General features: G+C 32.8%; 1 long non-coding RNA gene across 1 annotated transcript; it reads left to right on the top strand.

Annotated features, from left to right (window-relative positions):
- The first annotated feature begins 5,497 nt into the window (after window positions 1–5,497).
- On the top strand, window positions 5,498–17,305 carry LOC132315091 (uncharacterized). The gene is made up of 2 exons (XR_009483570.1): window positions 5,498–5,921; window positions 17,055–17,305. It is a non-coding gene; the product is annotated as an uncharacterized LOC132315091 (long non-coding RNA).
- Window positions 17,306–18,283: the final 978 nt, after the last annotated feature.

Here is an 18,283-nt window from a genome sequence, read left to right as displayed (position 1 = left end):
ATAATTAAATCAGTAAATCACTACCATTCCTGCTGATTTTTTTATTGAAACAATCGCTTTTATTATTATTTCTATTTTCATCACAAATGGAACTATTGTTGTTAGCCAGGATTTTAAGGGCTATTTTGTAATTTGTAAGAAATAAACCAATTGTCAAGAAGTTAACATCACGACAAATAATGATCTCTTTTCTTTTTGTGATCATGAGAAGGGATTTTATATTTTCTTTCTTTGGATTTCATTTGACCAAATCAAACTTTCTTTTTTTTGCATATTTTGATCTATTTTTTTATAGCGAGATATTCATCACAATTATCTCCAGATACATCCTGTTAACAAAAAAAAAAATCTCCAGATACAAACCTCATAATAGCGACAATTGTGTGGAGCGTTCATACATTCTCTTTATCTAAATATATGCATTTATTGAGAGAGAGAGAGAGAGAGAGAGAGATGCATTAGATCAATAGACAAATTAAAGAAATATAGTAGTAGTCAACTTGCATTCATTTCGTTTGGTTGCAAAACAAAATCTGTCTCTCACGTACTGTCCTAAAACACCTGGCCGGCCACACAAGTGCGAATAGATCAATGAGTTTTATCAAAGAAAATTGAGAAAAAAAGAGAAAAAAAAAAAAAGAAAAAAAAAAAAGGAAAAAAAAATTATCAATTTTTTTTATTGCCTAATCTGATAATTATTGAGATAACCGATCATTATTTATAACATTACTCTTTTAACTACTGATGTTGCCTAGAATAAGGCTCAAATCTCTACTATGAATTCTTACTAACTCTTTTAACTACTGATGTTGCCTAGAATAATACTAGGCTCAAATCTCTACTATCAATTCTTACTAATATACGTTAAAAAAAAAAAATTCTTACTAATATTGCAAACTTTTCATAACAAATTATGAGGACCACACTAGATAATGAACTTTTTTTTTTTAAGCGTAAAGTTTGACCATTTGAAAAAGTATACATGGTGAATATGAGTTTGTGAAGTCATGATAAACGTGGACAAACGAGTAATCACACGTTTTCCTTTTTGATTAGTGATCTAGATAAACTTTGTGGTTGATGGGCTCTTTCTTATAGCAAGTAACTGTGTCACATCTGACTCTAGGGTCTCTCTATACATGATGAATTAATTGTACGGTGTTAACCTCTGGATGAGGAGCTTTTTCAAGTCACAAACTAAAAGTCTACCATCAATTTTAATTTCAAACAAATGAATGTTAAATTTTGACTTATTTCTAGCAATGTGAATCACACACTTTTAGGGCTAGAGAAGGAGATGGACACCGATGAGTAAATAAGAAGGTTTGTTAAGGGCATAATTGTCATTCAAAACAATCATTAGTTGAATAAATAATGAATAACAATATCAAAAGCATAGATAATTATGATAGATGATCAAAATGCTTTAGTTCCCTTTCCCAAATGGAGAGGTTGAGGATTCATGTATCTGATTTCTTTAGAGATGTGGGGACATGCTGATATGGGTATTTGTGTTTGCTTTATGTATATAGTGTTCAATTGTTCCTTGGGAGCAAAAAAATTTATATTCACTTTTAATTATAGTCTTAGGATCTAATCCTATGACAATTAGTTAATTGACTTTTATTTTCTTTATTTTAAAAAACTTTCGTTTTCTTTCCATACTATTAAATATAGTTAAAGAAAAATAACAGAATTAAATAATTTATTAAAGGAAACAAGCATAAAATAATTTGGCTATTTTTTGCCAAATTTGCAAGCAGCCACTGAGACGAAGTAAAATTAATATAAAATTAAAAGTCCGTCATTTTTAATTTTTTTCCACTTTATCAATTCTATTGCAATCATATTATACATATTTTGGCATGTTTTTACCCATCAACACTTTGAACATTTAATTTACCAAAAAAATAAAAAATAAAATTTATGAAGTCAATAGTAGTCTCCTAATTCTAAATTAGGTACTGAACAAATTCCAAATATTTTATTAAGCTGAGTACAAAATATGGATCAATCTTGAAATTTGAGTTTTGATTATAATCAATACTTCTCAAGCAATCTTTATTTAATGGCCATTTTATTTATTTCTTTTGATTAATTATATTTGATTTCTGTTTATTCAACCGGTAGTGATGGCGAAGTGTTTTTTTTTATTGGACAGAGAAACTCAAACAAAAAAGTAGCCAAATTATTTTATTTTTGTTTCCTTTAATAAATTGTCTAATTCTGTAATTTTTCTTTAATGGTTTGGAAAGAAAATGTAAGTTTCTTAAAATGAAAAAATAAAATTCAATTAATTAATTACCGTAGGATTAGATCCTAAAATTATAATTAAAAGTGCATATAAAGTTTCTTAATCTTAGAAAATAATTGAACACTACTGTTTTATATATATATATATATGAAAGAGGGTAAGAGAGTCATTTAAAAAAAATTCTGTTCACAGCAGACAATTACAAACATGGAAGGAAAGGAAATCATGATTTACCTTTTGCTTACTATAATTTTTCTTTGGCAATGTAATTATTTCTTTATAGGAAATTGTATGATGTGAAATTGACTTCCTCCCACCTATTTAAGGGGCAAACCCACCTCTGTCTGCTAAATTTAAAGCATGAGATCAGAGAATGTGGAAAAAGGAAATGACAGCACAAGAGGGCCCTCGTCAATTAATGTTGAGGGGTGTGACTAAATAACTGTTATTTTTGGTGTACAGGCACAACTACTTAATTGGGGGCACATCTGAATGCGGACACAGTTTAATTGTTTGAATGAATATCTACACTAATCAAATAAAATACATAAATATTTGTCCGCGTGCGTGTGTGTCTGTGTGGAGATTTGACAACAAATAAAAATCTATTGAAAAAAGATAAATTATTTTTCTTTGCTTGTTGAGTTGTTAGATGATATAAGTAAATGGCCTACTCTTTTTGAAACGAAATATTGTTATTGATCGGACATACCAATGATTTGGTATGCCCGACACATTCAATGTATACACTGTTTAGTTCGATCTCACACACTCATTTCATGAATTATTGATTACCGAGTTCGAATCTCCTTTTAGAATGGGATTTCAAGAAATGTCCAATTACATATACTTTAGCCCCTATTCGACCATTAAAAGATCCGACGTAATCGTGAAATTATACCATTGAATTAATGGCCTATTTTATGACTCGACGAAGATACTTTAGGGATAAAGCAAACCATAATAGCAATAAATCCATGGTATCGAATTAAACTTCTTATTTGGAGAAATTATTATACGGTCGGGTCAATCATGTATTAATACATAAGCAAATATGTTAACATTATGTTATTTTTATTTCACTTTTTACTTATGTATTGACAAATAATTGACCAGAACCATGTAATAATTTATTCTTTCTAAGTGCTTCATATTATATTCACTTCAAAATTGTATGGAAAGGGAAGGAATTGAAGGCCAACATTGCTCTTTTGGGCATAGGAGTTAGAACATTGAATGGGAAAGGAAGGGATTGAAGATCATTCCTCTTTTGGGTAGACGAGGAGGGAATAGAAAGGAAGAAAGGAGGAAATGAGGGAATTTTTGTTCTTTGCACTCTACAATATCACTTCCTTTCATAAGTAGGGGAAAAAGATAGCAATAGTAAGGCGCCAACCAATATCAGGCCACAAAAATTTTAATTCATCTCATATTCTTAGCCCTAAACAATAAGCATGTATAATAATAATATATTAATAGTGAACCCTTATAATTTAATTCATCCTATTCATTCCTTCCATAAGTGGTTGGGAAACTTTGTTGTATTGAGTAAACTAGACAAAAAATAAAATAAAATAAAAGCATGTTTCAAGCGGCAGATTTGAAATTTAGCATCCACCAAAGCTAGCCTTTAGGCGAAACTAGCTAGTTTTAAAAAAGTATTTTTTTTACTTAGAAATAAAAAAAACGAATTAATTATTCATGGAATTATTTGTGATGCTATAATGCCTTCTAAAAATTGTTTGCAAATGGACCAATTTTGAGTTTGTGTACGATGTAAGGCTGCCTTGAATAATTGCTAAAGAAAATTCTTTAGACTTTCAATACGTGAGGTGAAAGTATTTATTGTTAGACTATAACCTATCTTTCCTTAGAGTTGTATATAATTGTTATTAGTTCTCTCTTAAATTATCACATTTTGAATATAAAAAGTCCCAGCGGATCACATTTCAAGTTGATCTCATTAAAACGGTATATAAAAATCCCTTAAAATAAAATCATCAAGTGTTAGTCAAAAGATGAATATTCAATTTGGTCAAATTTAATAAAAAGAAATAAATAACAAGGCTTGACTAAAGCAGTCATGTAGTTTACTCTAAATATAATTTGGTTACTGTTCTCTTTCATACATATAAATCCATACATCGAAATGTGACATAATCAAAGATTATAACTTTTCTCCAGCAAATTTTCAACTCTTCTCTTTATGTGGATGATGATAGGGAGGAATATGCCAGTGAGAGTCACAATCATAATTCTATTTGAATATAGTTAAACCCCCATTTTGCTTTTGAAAAGATTGTCCAAGTGCAGGGTTCTTAGCGCTGTTAGACATGATTAATTATGTATATATATATATAATTTAATTGGAATCAAATTAGTGCCTTCTTCTTCTGATAAATTCGTTTATATCATCTCTCACTTCCCCATCCTTTCCATGGTTTAGATTTGCACAATTAGAACTAATTCTTTGCATGATAAAAGTGGTGATCTTTGAACTAATTCCTGCATTATATATATATATATATATATTGGTTTTGACTATTATATCCTTCCCTCATTAAAGAGGAGGTTGCATTTTCAAAGATTTCAGATGACGTTGGAGAGTTGTTATCATCCATGACAATATTACTCTTATGCTTTTGATAAACAATGTACTTCCATTTTTTTTTTTTTTTTTTTTTTTTTTGCAAATTTACTTACAAAGTTAACAAATATATATATTTAGACAATTAAATTGCTAAATTTGATATATTCAAATGAAAAAATCACACTGCCTACCATGGAATGAAATTAGGTGATCGACCATTAGATCACAAGAATAAAAAAATTTCATGAATGTTTCTATAGATCATTTTCTTTGGTTAATAGTCAATTTTTTCTTTAAACTTGATTAAAGTTAGTCAATTAAATTAGATTAGAATTATGTGTTCTCTTTATTAATTCTAATATTGAATTAACGAATAAGATAACTTTATGATTAAGCTTCCTGAAATTAAGTGATCAACAATAAAACGAAGCTCTTGTCACAAGACGTCTTATAGTATCATTACTCATTAAATTTAAATGATGAGGTGTCAAAATTACAAGAATGACCTTTGGTACCATGAATCGAACCCAAAATTTGGTGTATTACGTTGTGGTTGGTAAAGTTGACGTGTCAGATTTGACGAAGACAAGTAACAAAGCAGACCCTAACGTCCATCGATCTGCATTAATATGATGGTGTAGAGTACCCATAACACCACTCAACAACACATCTAGGAGTCGCCTACTACTCTCTTTAATTCTCTCTCAACCATGTACAAATACTCCTCTCTCTCTCTCTATATATATGTATTCAATGATATACCATAGTCCATACACATAACATTTGTTATTGGAAGTTGATGATGACGATGATATTGATGAAGTACGAGTTTGATGATGATGATCACATAAGTTTTGATGTTATTATTATGAAGGCTGCTGGAACTACTTGTTAGTAATGATCAGAGCACTGGTGGTTATGTTGGCCGTGACGGTGTCTCTTCTGGTGTTGCCGCTGATTCTGCCTCCGCTTCCTCCGCCGCCTTTGATGCTTCTTCTCGTTCCGGTTGCGATCATGCTTGTCTTGATACTATTGGCCTTTTCGCCTTCACAACTGCCCAATGTTACAGACACTGTGGTATGATATACTCTTACCCATCATATATATATATATATATATATATATATATCTACTCCGTTTACATATATGATATGTATACATGTATGTATGTATGTATATGAACTTGACTTGAAGACACATATGCCAAAAGTTGATGATGATGGAATGGATAAAATGGAACTGTGTCACTCTTTTGGAATTGTCACAGATTCAAAGAACTTTCTCTCTCTAGAATGAAAGTTTTCTCTTTCTTCGGATACATCGGTAACATCGCTCCAAATCATGTATATATGTGAAACAATTTTCCTTTGCTTTGTGCACTTTTACTTTAGTTTCTTTCTAGCTAGCTAGGATATTATAATCTACTTTTCGGTTGACTCAAGATGAAAATATTCATTAATTTGGTTTTTTTATGTTATGTTAGGGCAAAAAAAAAAAAAAAATTTTGCATTAAAGTCTCTCAATCTAAGAATTATGGAGTTTAGTGAAAATGTCATGCTGGTACGGAATTTGTTCATTAATTATTAGTTAAGTACTTTCATTTTTTGTCAGTTACATAAAGAAACTGATAAAATAACGAACATTATTCAAAAGCAGAAGATAAAAGATAAGAGTTAGATGAAGAACGCAATGTAAATGTTCAATTTTATATACATATATATACGTATGCATTGATGTAGAAATCATATAGTCCGTATAAGGGTGAAGTTGTGAAATTCAATGTACAGAAAATTTTACACCTGTGCCACGTCAACATCTGTACCCAATTAGAAAGTGATTTAACGTGACAAAGAAATGGAAATTTGTTGATTTATTTCATAGTTGTAGGGGCACGAGGAAGGACATATATATCTCAAGAGGAGTTGTTGATATATCCATGTTCTGGTTTGATTTTCAACGTGAAGACTCTCCGTGATATATTGTGCTAATATTATATTACTATATTATATTATATTGTTAGACCTAGCTTGTTTTTCCAAACCATGTAAGAGAAAGGTAGAGAATTCTATAGAGAGAGAGAGAGACAGAGAGAGAGAGAGAGAGAGGGAGGGAGTGCAGAAAGGGAGGATTTAATTTCTGTGGGCCAAAGTAAGATGCATCTGTATCTGTATTAACGACAAAATAGTTTGGTGGGTTTTCAGATTGGAGAAGGGCTAAATGACAGTGTGTATACTATTTCCTAGATAGATAGATTCCAACAAAGACGAGGTCTTAGTATCATTTGTACGGCTGTAAAGAGCGTTGGGATTTGTATATATTATGCCAACTTGCCAAGTGAACATGGACTATGTGTTTGTTGCCATTTAAACTTGCATGTGTGTGTGTATATATATTTGTTCATATATGAAAGTATCAATACCAATGGCAACTTTACATGTATATAATGCCAATGGTAGCTGGGTTACACTTTATGTATGTAATGTGTGGATAAAAAGTGCGTTTGGACAAATAGAAAGGAAAATAATTGGAGATGATTTTTTTTTTTTTTAAAAAAAAAAAAAAAAAAAAAATTAATTAATTCTAGAGAAAAGACAGTGTCAAGCTTTAATTTTCCCGAGATCCCTGCTTAATAGTGTGTAAACATGCAGAGTTCTAGAACTTTGAAAATTCGGGTACAAAGAAAAAAGTTTCTTTCAAATTATTCTTTCATTTTAGACAAGAACTTTAATTTCTTCATTACTTACCGAAAAAAAAATAAACTTTAATTTCTTCATGCCCGGCCTCAAATATACAATGGACATACATATAACTATAGACACGCAAATAATTTGAAAGAAATCCGTATTTCGTTACATATTTCATGTGGCTAGGCATGCAAAAATAATTTAGAGATCCTAATAATCACCATCACATGTTAATGTAGTAGACTTGAAGCCATATGTTAAGTCCTTGATGAAGGATATGGTAAAATACATGTTAATAGACTGAAATAATATCTTTATATATATTCTTTTTAATAGTAGGAAAGAAGTTCATCTTTGAATAAAGAAAGAGGCAGCAGCTAAGTGATGAAATTTACACACACAGGTAGGCATATATATATATATATATATATATATATGCATGTATGTATCACCCAGCCAAAAACTGTATTCATCTTCTCCAACTGTCTATCTACAATCCAAGTTTAGATGGTCAGCAATGAAGTCCATAGAATGAAAGCGCCAAACTTATCATTGACGTGCTCAATATATACTATCTATATTTGCTGAGTGTAGCAGATGCAAGAAGTCAAGTATAGAATGATATGGTGGAGTCTAGCTTAAGTAAATTTTGGGGCCTATTTGGATACATTTACTCAACTTGGCTAGCTCTGAATCGAAGTGTGTGCTTGTCATAATATGCCTAGCTACCCTTGTAGGTTGGAAGAGTTCAAGGTTATAGGTCAAAGTATGTTTATGCTTTTTAGGGTTTCTCTTTGGAAAGGTGCGGAATTGAACAACACATATATAACCTAAATTGTTTGGTGAAAAAAATAAAAAAATAAAAAACTAAATTGCTTGAAATAATTCATGTGTCTTCCTAGCTACGTTATACGGACACGAATATATTAACACGTCAAATTTTTAAAAAGTAAGACACGGATACAACGTAGCCACGACCACATAACAATATAAATTTTTATTAATATAAATCTATTCAGTAATAGTATTATAATTGGTTTATAATTTCTATACTAAAAGTTGCTCTGAAATGAATTAGAAAATAAAATTATGTCATTATTGTAATAATTTTTATATCATATATATTATTATTTCACTACTTTGTCATGATAGTATTTATATTATTTTCAAGATTACTGTGTAGACTTCTATTAAAAATGTCCGAGAAGTGTCAACAAAGTTTTCAGAAAGTGTCGATGAAGTGTCTGAAATAATAAAATTAAATTTTATTAATGGACACGTGTATATGAAGTGTCGGACACGTAGTGTCGGTGTCCAACACCGGCACAACACGGGTACGACTCCTTTGTAAAAGCGTCCGTGCTTCCTAGCTTCCTAGAGAAGATCTTGGTATTAAAAGGAGAGAAATCCTTGCAAGAGCTTTTGTCATGTGCTCTTTATTTTAATTAATAAATTATAGGAGATTATATTAACTTTTTTTTTTAATTTTTAATCAAAAAAGAGCACATTATAAGAATTATATTAACTTTTTTTGATTAACTTTATATTAAATGATTCAAAAAAATTATTTTAATTAATAAATTATAGGAGATTATATCATTTGATTAAAAAATCTAATAAGTTTAGTTTAAGGGAAGAAAAGAATATGAATAAGGAAATTTTTATTTATTTATTTTTTTTAGGTAAGGGTAAACTTGTATTAAAAGATAAAATATACATGAGCCCCCCTTAAGGGGATGATACAACACAATACAAATCAGTACAATGTCAAGGCCTTAACAGCAACCTCAGTACAAGGTCAAGGCCTTAACAGCAACCACAACCAAACTTTGAAACCATTCCTACAATATAGCCAAACTATAACAGCTAAACAGTGCATCCTTCATTCTCAATTGCATGAATCTACTGAACTTCCAAAGGAGATCTTCAAGCTGCCACCCTCAATTGGTGAGGAACCTTATGTTATCAGCCAATAGTGCATACTTGAATCACTACATGCCTGTACAAATAGGCTTTGGAGGTCCTGTGTATTTGTAATTCCTCTGAGCTCGGCACTACTTCTCAACTTGATAGTTACAAGTTTTGATCTAGTTGAAAATTTGATTTAGGAAATGGTAAGGTTAGGTGAGCTGAATGTATTTCTGAAGGCTCTATAGTTTCTCTCCTGCCACATAAAATAAATTGCTGCAGATAAAAGAAGCTTATGGTTAAGTATTTTCCTGAAGTCCAATTTACTGAGCACCAATTAATCAAGTCTGTCCAGGAGTTGGGGAGAACGAAAAACCCTACAATCACTTGAAGAACTCTTTAAACCAGTGAGCTGAAGCTACATTTGAAGAACAAATGATCCATGGATTCATTTTTAGCCAAGCATAAGTAGCACCTGTTAACATAGTGCTTGTGGAGCATAGGCTTTGAGTCCAGAGTAAAAAGGTTTCCTCTAACTGCTAGCCAAACGATGCAACTGTGTTTTGGGATATGGTTTTTAAACCAAATCAACTTATACCACACAAAGGTTGGGGATGGTGGAGCAAGGCATAGGTGTGGGAGAATGAGTATGTTTTTGTTGGGCTAGGTAACAATAAAATATTGTCATTATACTTAGAGGGAGGATGTAAAGTGTATAGCTGAGAGAGGAAGTCCAAGGACTAGAAGAAATGGGGGTAGTTTAACGATAGGGGTATCATCCAATGACCATATATTGGAAATTAGGCTATCAATTATGGCTGAAGAGTCCAGTTGAAGAATTTCCAAGTCATTCAACCGCAATTGTTTTACAATTGGACCATTAGGCAACCAATAATCCATCCACAACTTGGTATCTTTCCTACATCCAATCCTATGCAAAATAAGTCATCTTGCCATTTCCCTTAGCTTCAATAAATTTCTCCAAAAACCAGAGCTAAGTGCAGAAGATTTAACAGACCAAATGCACTTATCCTTGATAAGATAGCCATATGACCATGCTACCCAAAGACTTTCCTTTTTTAAACATAATTTCCAAATGTGTTTAAGGTTGGTAATTCTGTTTGACAACTCAAGGTCAGGGAACCCTAATCCCCCAAAAATTTTAGGCCTACATACTGTATTCCAAGCAACTTTAGCTCCTCTTTTCTTCAGCTCAACACCAGTCCAGTAGAAACTTCTAAGAATCTTGTTAATATCCTCAAAGACTTTCTTAGGTAACATAAATGCCTGTGACCGGTAGGCTTGGATAGAACATAACACTGATTTGATCAAGACAGCTCTCCCAGCATATGAACGAAATCTAGAAGTCTAATTGCCAATTCTTTTGGTAATTCTTCCAACCAATGTTTGACAGTCTCTAGCTTTAATTGCAGAAGAAGAAATGGTCAATCCCAAGTAAGTGACAGGAAGAGTCCCTGAGTCAAATTACAGAAGAGCAAGGATAAAAGATTTGGTTTGATTATACACCCTTGAGAAGAAAGCCTTACACTTTGAAAGGTTCAGTTGCAGACCAGAGAAGGAACGAAATAATGCTAAGGCAATAATCAAAATTTGGACAGAATCAATGTTAGCATAGGAAAACATCAATAAATCATCTGCAAATATGAGATGAGAGATATTAAGCTTTTTGCACCTCCAATGAAATTTGAAGTTGGGGTTCAATCTGATTTGGCAATTGACTGTGAGTGTGAGGACCTTCATAGCAAGGACAAAGAGCAAAGGAGAAATGGGGTCACCTTGCTTGATACCCCTCTTCCCTTTGAAAAAACCAAAAAGTTCCCCATTGAGAGATATTGCATAAGAAGGAGTAGTGATACATTGGGAGATCTAGTGCACAAAAATTGGTGGGAAACCAAAAAGGTGAAATGAATCAAGTATGAACTGCAAATGAATTGAGTCAAAGGCCTTCATAAGATCAATTTTTAAAGCACAATTTGGAGGATGATTAGCCTTGTTGTAACCATTCAACAATTCATGGACAAGAATTATGTTTTCAGATATATGTCTACCTTGTACAAAAGCATTCTAGTTTGGTTAACAATTTGGAAATTGTTTTGTAAATCAGGTTGCAACAAGAAATTGGCCTGAAGTCATTTATTGTTAAGGGATTTGGAATTTTTGGTACAAGGGCTATGTAGGAGGAATTGATTTCTGTAAACAGCTGCAATAACATCATGCCCTATAATGTGCCAGGAAATTTTGAAAAAGGATGAATTATACCCATTAGAACCAAGGCTCTTGAATGGGTGAAATAAAATAATGGAGTTTTGGATCTCCATGGTTGTGGTTATTGAGGTGAGAGAATATAAACAATGGTTTGGTACAAACTTAGAGATAAATTAGGAGAAGGATGTCATACCCTGATAGTGTGAATAACCTTGCCCCAAAATGGAAGTGAAATGGTTGAGAAATTCATTTTTCATGTCATCACCATGCAGCAGAGTACCACTGGAATTGAAGATGGATTGGACTTTTCTTCTGTTTGCCTTAGAACCAAAACTCCTCATGAAGAAAGCAGTATTTTGATCTCTTTCCTTAAGCCAGTGAACTTGAGCTTTCTGCTTGTAAAAATTCCTCCGCAAGGGAGAACTAAATGAACTTGGTTGAAAGCTTTTTCTCAGTCAATCTTAAGAGAGTCATCAGATAGGTTGAGGTCAAGGTTCTTTTGGCAGAGATAGAGATCATCCTTATAGGCTGCAACTCTTGCTGAAATATCGCTATAAGAAGATTTGTTCAGCTGTTTTAATGGATTTTTCAGTGCTCTCAGTTTTTGCGTAAGGACAAACATTTTAGTACTATGAATTTCCTTCTGCCATTCAGTTGAAACAATGTGTAAAAAAGAGGTGTCAAGAGTCCAAAAGTTAAAGAACCTAAAAGGTATGTTCTTTTTAGAGGTAAGGTCGCCAAATCTAATCACCATTGAAGAGTGATCAGAAATACCATGTGGCAAAAATTCACATTCAGCCTATGGGAAGAGAGAAATCCAAGAGAAGTTGACTAGGGCTCTATCCAGTTTTCGAGTGATATTTACACAGCCAAAACTTCCATTTGACCAAGTATGGAAAACCCCAGTGAATCTCATATCTTGCAATCCATTCCTATTTAAGCAGTCCTTAAAATCATGCATACCTGCTGTCCATCTGAGAGCACCACCATATGAGTCATTCACATGAAACAAGACATTGAAATCTCCCATTATAATCTAGGGCTCATTTGACAAGCAGTGAGAATTAAGAGCTCTCCAAAGAGCCTTCCTTTCAGTAGCTGTGTTTGCAGCATAAAAAATGAAGCTAAAACCCTTTTTTCTTTATATCAATCAACTCAATTTCACAATTAATCACTTAACTATGCTCCACTGCAGAGAGCATTGAGATTTTTTGTGGATCCCATAACACCCATACCCTTCACAATACTGAGGAGAAATAGTTACATCTAATTTGCCACTAAGGGGCAATAAACTTGTGTATAGTGCAACATGGTTCAAGATGCATATCACGAAAATGAATTCATGATATGTATCATTATACTTGATGAACACTATGCAGAATTTGTGATTTTTAATTTTTTCTCTTTCTTTCATGGGGGAGCTCTCTGGAGAGCATTATATGATTTAGGCGAATCCATTTTTGTTAAATGTGTTTAAACTAAGTACATTGCTAAAAAGAAGTAACCTCGGGAGCAGTTAGAATCAATAAATATTAGGGGTGTTCAAAAAATTCGGTAAATCGAAAAATCGAACCAGACCGAACTGAATTGGGCGGTTTGGGTTAGTTGTATAGCGGTTTGGTCTAATCTTGGGTCCAAAATTATGGAACCTTAATTTTTTGGTCCGGTCCTGGTTTAGGGTCCAGACCAGCCCAGACCGAACCGTTACTATATATATGTATATCATACCCTAAACTTAAATCAAGTAAAGTTCTCACGTGCCCCCCCACCCCCCTAAATTTTTAAATTCTAAAATTATCTTTACTTTTTTTTTTCTTTTGTTCTTTAAATTCCTTAAATTTCTTTTTTTAAAAGTCAAATTTCTTTTTCCAAATATTTCTCAATTTTCTTTCATTTCCTTACAAATATATCTCAATTTTCTTTCCCTTTTTCTTCTTAAAATTCTTTTTTTTTTTTTTTCGTGTTATATCAATGTTAGTTGAATTTATTATTATTATTATTATTATTATTTTTTTACTTTGTCCCCTCTGAATTAAAATAAAATAAAAAAGAAATCAACTAAAACCAATAAACCGAACCGAACCGAACCGGTTTTTCACGGTTTGGTTTGGTTTGGTTTGGTTCCATGGGCATTATGGTACAGTTTGGTTTGGTTTGGTTCCATGGGCATTATGATTCGGTCTGGTTTCAAAAATAGTGGAACTGTTATAAATGATTTGGACCCAAAAAACTCTCAATCCGGTCCAAACCGAACCGTTTGCACCCTTAATAAATATGATAACTTGAATTATCGTGAAATAGTAAATAGAACACCTATTTATAGACATGAAACTCAAAGAGCTAGGTAAGTAGTAAAGATACAATGTGTACAAAATTCAAGGTGGGTTATATGAAATCAACTTGAGTTGGAGACAAGATTGCAAAAGAACACTAAAAAAATATATATTTTAAATATATATATATACACTAAGAGGCCTATTTATAGGATGGCTGGATTGGGCGGATAGGCATTAAATTATGGACAATACTTGGGTCCAACCCAAGTTGGATGACCTGGGTACGTGCATGGCATGTGTCAAAAAGTAATCTTAAATTAAATTGGGCATTGTCCATCAATTTTTGGGTATAAACCATTTTTTTCTTTCTCATCTCTCCTATTTTCCCGAGAAAATTATGAATTTCCTGAAGTTCAGTGTGAATCATCTTCACCACAGCCCAAATTCCCCCAATTTGACCTTCAACAAGCCTTAACAAACTTCCAAAACCACTGTTATAGTTCTTTCTACCACCACCACATACTCTTCAACATCCTTTTCTTCAGCCCAAAATCCAATCCCTATTCTCTCAAAACCCATCTCAAATCCACCCTCTCCAACCTCTAATATCACACAAAACAAACAATCGAATTAGGGTTTTCGAGCTTCCGGGTCAGCTTAGGGTCTGGTTCTTCTGGCAAAAGCACAGTATGGGGTCGTATTGCTGAAAAAAATGGGGTTGGACCTGCTGGTGGAGGTGCCTTGTCGACGGAGGCTATTGAAGATCTCTGGAGCCACCGCCGGGGTCTCAGACACATCAAGGTGGCCACGGTGGGAGGAGGTGGTAGTGGAGAGATAGAGAAAATAGGTGGAGGTTGTGATGGAAAGAGATTTGGGGTGGAAGTTGCAGTGGAGACAGAGAAGGAGTGGATGTAATACCCTAATTTTAAAAGGATAGTCTCGGTATTTTAATTAATTAGTTTATTGCATTTTTTTTGTTTTTTTTTTATTTTTTTTATTATTTGCTTATTTGCCTGATTGTTTAATTGTTGTTATTTAATTGAATTATTGGTTTTAATTGTTTTTATTTAATTGAATTATTTGTTTTAATTATTTGTTTCATTAATGATATGCTTATGTGGCAGTGTATTAATTGTGTAAGTTGTTTCTTTATTTGTTTAATTGAATGTTAGGTTTATAATTGTTTTCTTGGTTTAAATTAAGTGTTGAATTAAATGTTTTTAATTTAAGATTTTTTTTTATTAAGGATGAAGTTGCCGACTAGTTATAGTTTTATTTTAATTTTCCGTCTCTTTATATGATTAGTATTAAGGTAAAGTTTTTGGCCTATATATATACTAGTATAAGTCTGCCAAGGTCGGAGAGAAAACAGAGAAAGGGAAACTTAGGGTTTGGCTTAGGCTAAAGCTAAACCAATGAGAGAACGAATGGTGTTACTCGTGGGTTGAACCAAGTGGCAATAGAGGAGTTAGAACAGTGAAAGATTGCCGAAAAAGCTAGGAAGACAACGCCGAGATTTCAAAACTGAAATCAAAGGCAAGTTCTATTTCTTGCTCTCTCTCTTTGACTTGTGTTCTGTGCATGCCTAGATAGTCTCCAGGAACTTAACGGACATTAAAATTGATTATGTATGCATGTAATTCAGATGTTAAACTTTATTTTATGTGTTGATTAATTGAAATTTAATTGTTGAACAAATTTTTTCATATTCAGCTTTAAATCTTATAACGATGCATATTTTGATTTAAAAGTTTCTGGGAGAGTTTTGGGACATAAACGGACTTTCGAAAACCTAAATAAGACATTACAGAGTGTTTTTAGCATCGTCGGAGGTGAAGACCACGACAGAAATCAAGGACAGAGTCGGCTCCCAAGGGAATGGAGCCAGCTCCCTAAGATTTTTGGCCACGGCTCTCTGTGAGAGAGAGAGCCGGCTCCATGGATTGAAGGAGCCAGCTCCCTAAGTCATAGAGCCGGCTCCCAAGGTAGGGGAGCTGGCTCCTATTGGTTGAAAGCTGGCTCTCAACTTTTGAGAGCAAGCTCTCATGCTTAAAGATGTACTGGACGTGGTTTTGGGTACAGTTTTGATATATTTGGAGTTCCTAAACTGTTCTGGATTATTATAAAAGATTCTAAACTTTGTTTTATGATATATTAAAACTCATATAGCATAATTAACATCTGTATGCTAGTAGATTTAACAGTATGGAGGTTTAAACCATTTTGTATGCTGTTAACGGGTGTAAAAAATTTAATTATCTAGTCTTCTTTTAGTAGTTTAAATGACTGGAACATGATTTTTAAATCTGTATTGGATGCATAATAGGGTCATATACTTATTAGATTTTATTATGCTTACCCTGGATTTTAATTGATGAACTATTAAATTATGTTATGTCAATTATATGGATGCTTATTCTGGATTTTAATTGATGAACCATTAAATTCTGTCATATCAATTACATGGATGTTATAGATTGTATGCACCGGTATGGAACGGTGGCATACTAGGGACAGATTAATTCAAAATACTAAGTCCTACCTACTTTGGAATTAGGGAATGGACTATAAAATTTAAATCCTATTTATATTTAAGTCAAACCAACTGAACAAGTTGAATAACTAACTAGATTACTTGCTACCTATATTTAAGTCAGATCAGCTGAACAAGTTGAATGACTAACTGGATTACTTGTTACTTATATTTAAGTCAGATCAACTGAATAAGTTGAATGACTAACTGGATTTCTTATGGATGGATAAGATAGGATTTATATATATATATGATTATGGTACCACGATATGAACTTGAATCTCAGGATCGATGGTTAGGGAGCATATATGCATTGGGATGCATAATTGGGTATGATGGTAAAAGTATACCCTGTTAGGTCTAGGTACACATGCCCACCTCTGGCGCATTTTGCATGTTGTCTTCTATTAAGGTTGAGACCCTCTTTGTAGTCTAATGAGAGTCCCTTAGTATGAATATATATATGTATGGACTAGATAGATATTGTTAAGTTATCTAGGATATATCTGCGTATCGGGTCCCTATTTGGATTGTAGTTAGAATAGAACTTGTTCGTGGGCCTGACCCACTACTATTTTTTCAGGTATCGGACGGTTCCAGTCTTAGAGCTTGTTCATGCTGAGTAGAAACGGTCACTCATTTTTCCGACGACGTATGATTTCTCTTTATGGTTTAGCTTTAGATTTATTTCAGTTGTTCGCTTTTCAGTTTGGGATTTTATTAGGGGTCCACTAGATGGATTCCCGAGTTGTTTAAATATCGGAGGTTTTGGGATTATTGGATTTTAATTATTTAATTTTAAAGGATTTTTAATTTAGAATTCTTTTAGATTTATTATTTATTCATTAAATTCTTTTGTGTTCTGTGTTTATTTAAATATTAATTGTTTGGTATCTCTCGGATCTGTGCTAGGACTTGATCACCCGTGGCTCTAGAATCGAGGGGTATCACGGTGGAGGTTGTCGATGAAAGCAAAGCCAAAAAAATAAAATAAAGAGTTCTAAACGGGTCAACCCAAATAGTTAGGTAATACTCAACTTAAATACAATACTATTAATGGACACTTGTCATGTACTGATTGGGCCACGTACCCAGGTTGGATGAACTTCATCCAACCTGGGTTGGACCCAAGTATTGTCTTTAAATTGTAGCCAAATAGTATAATAGTACAATACAATGCAACGTATACTAAGTAGAACATATATAATCTAACAGGAACATTAAAAATCAGAATTGTTCTCATGCTTGAGGAATATATGTAGACCACCAAGGAAGATGTCAGATTGCATATAGAACACAGTGTTGGAAATAATTTAATTACTTTGTGGTTTGATAATTTGGAACATTCAGAAGGGAAAGACTTATTTCTAAATCTAGCCTAAGCAGAAGAGACAAATAAATGTTCAAGATACTGTTGACACCCTTTTTGGTAAATTTTGTATTAATGACATGGCAACCAATTTGGGTATAAATTGACACATGGAAAAGGTGACAGAAGCTACATTCAGAGGCAAAGAAGATTGAATCATTTGAATTATTTAATAGATAGGGATTATAATTTTAGTATTTATCTTTTAGTTGATATAAGTTAAATAGTTATGTTTATCTTTAGGATTAGTTTATTTTAAACTTATAGTTAGTTAGGTTACCTATATGATTAGTTTATTTTGAATTTATAGTTAGTTGCGATAGAGTTGTAATGAAAATAAAGTGTTTGTGTGTAGGAGTTTGTTTTACGTAATTTTCTATAAATAATCAAAGAGGCATGCTGAGATTGAGGTCCAGCACTAGGGATGGCAATTTCACCCGCCC

Source organism: Cornus florida, unplaced genomic scaffold (genome assembly GCF_030987335.1).
Source record: "Cornus florida cultivar Cherokee Brave unplaced genomic scaffold, ASM3098733v1 CherokeeBrave_3.0.0_Hap2_Chr06, whole genome shotgun sequence".
In the NCBI taxonomy this organism is placed as follows: Eukaryota; Viridiplantae; Streptophyta; class Magnoliopsida; order Cornales; family Cornaceae; genus Cornus; species Cornus florida.
Note: the sequence above shows the minus strand (reverse complement) of the source record. Positions and strands in the feature narration are given on the sequence as shown.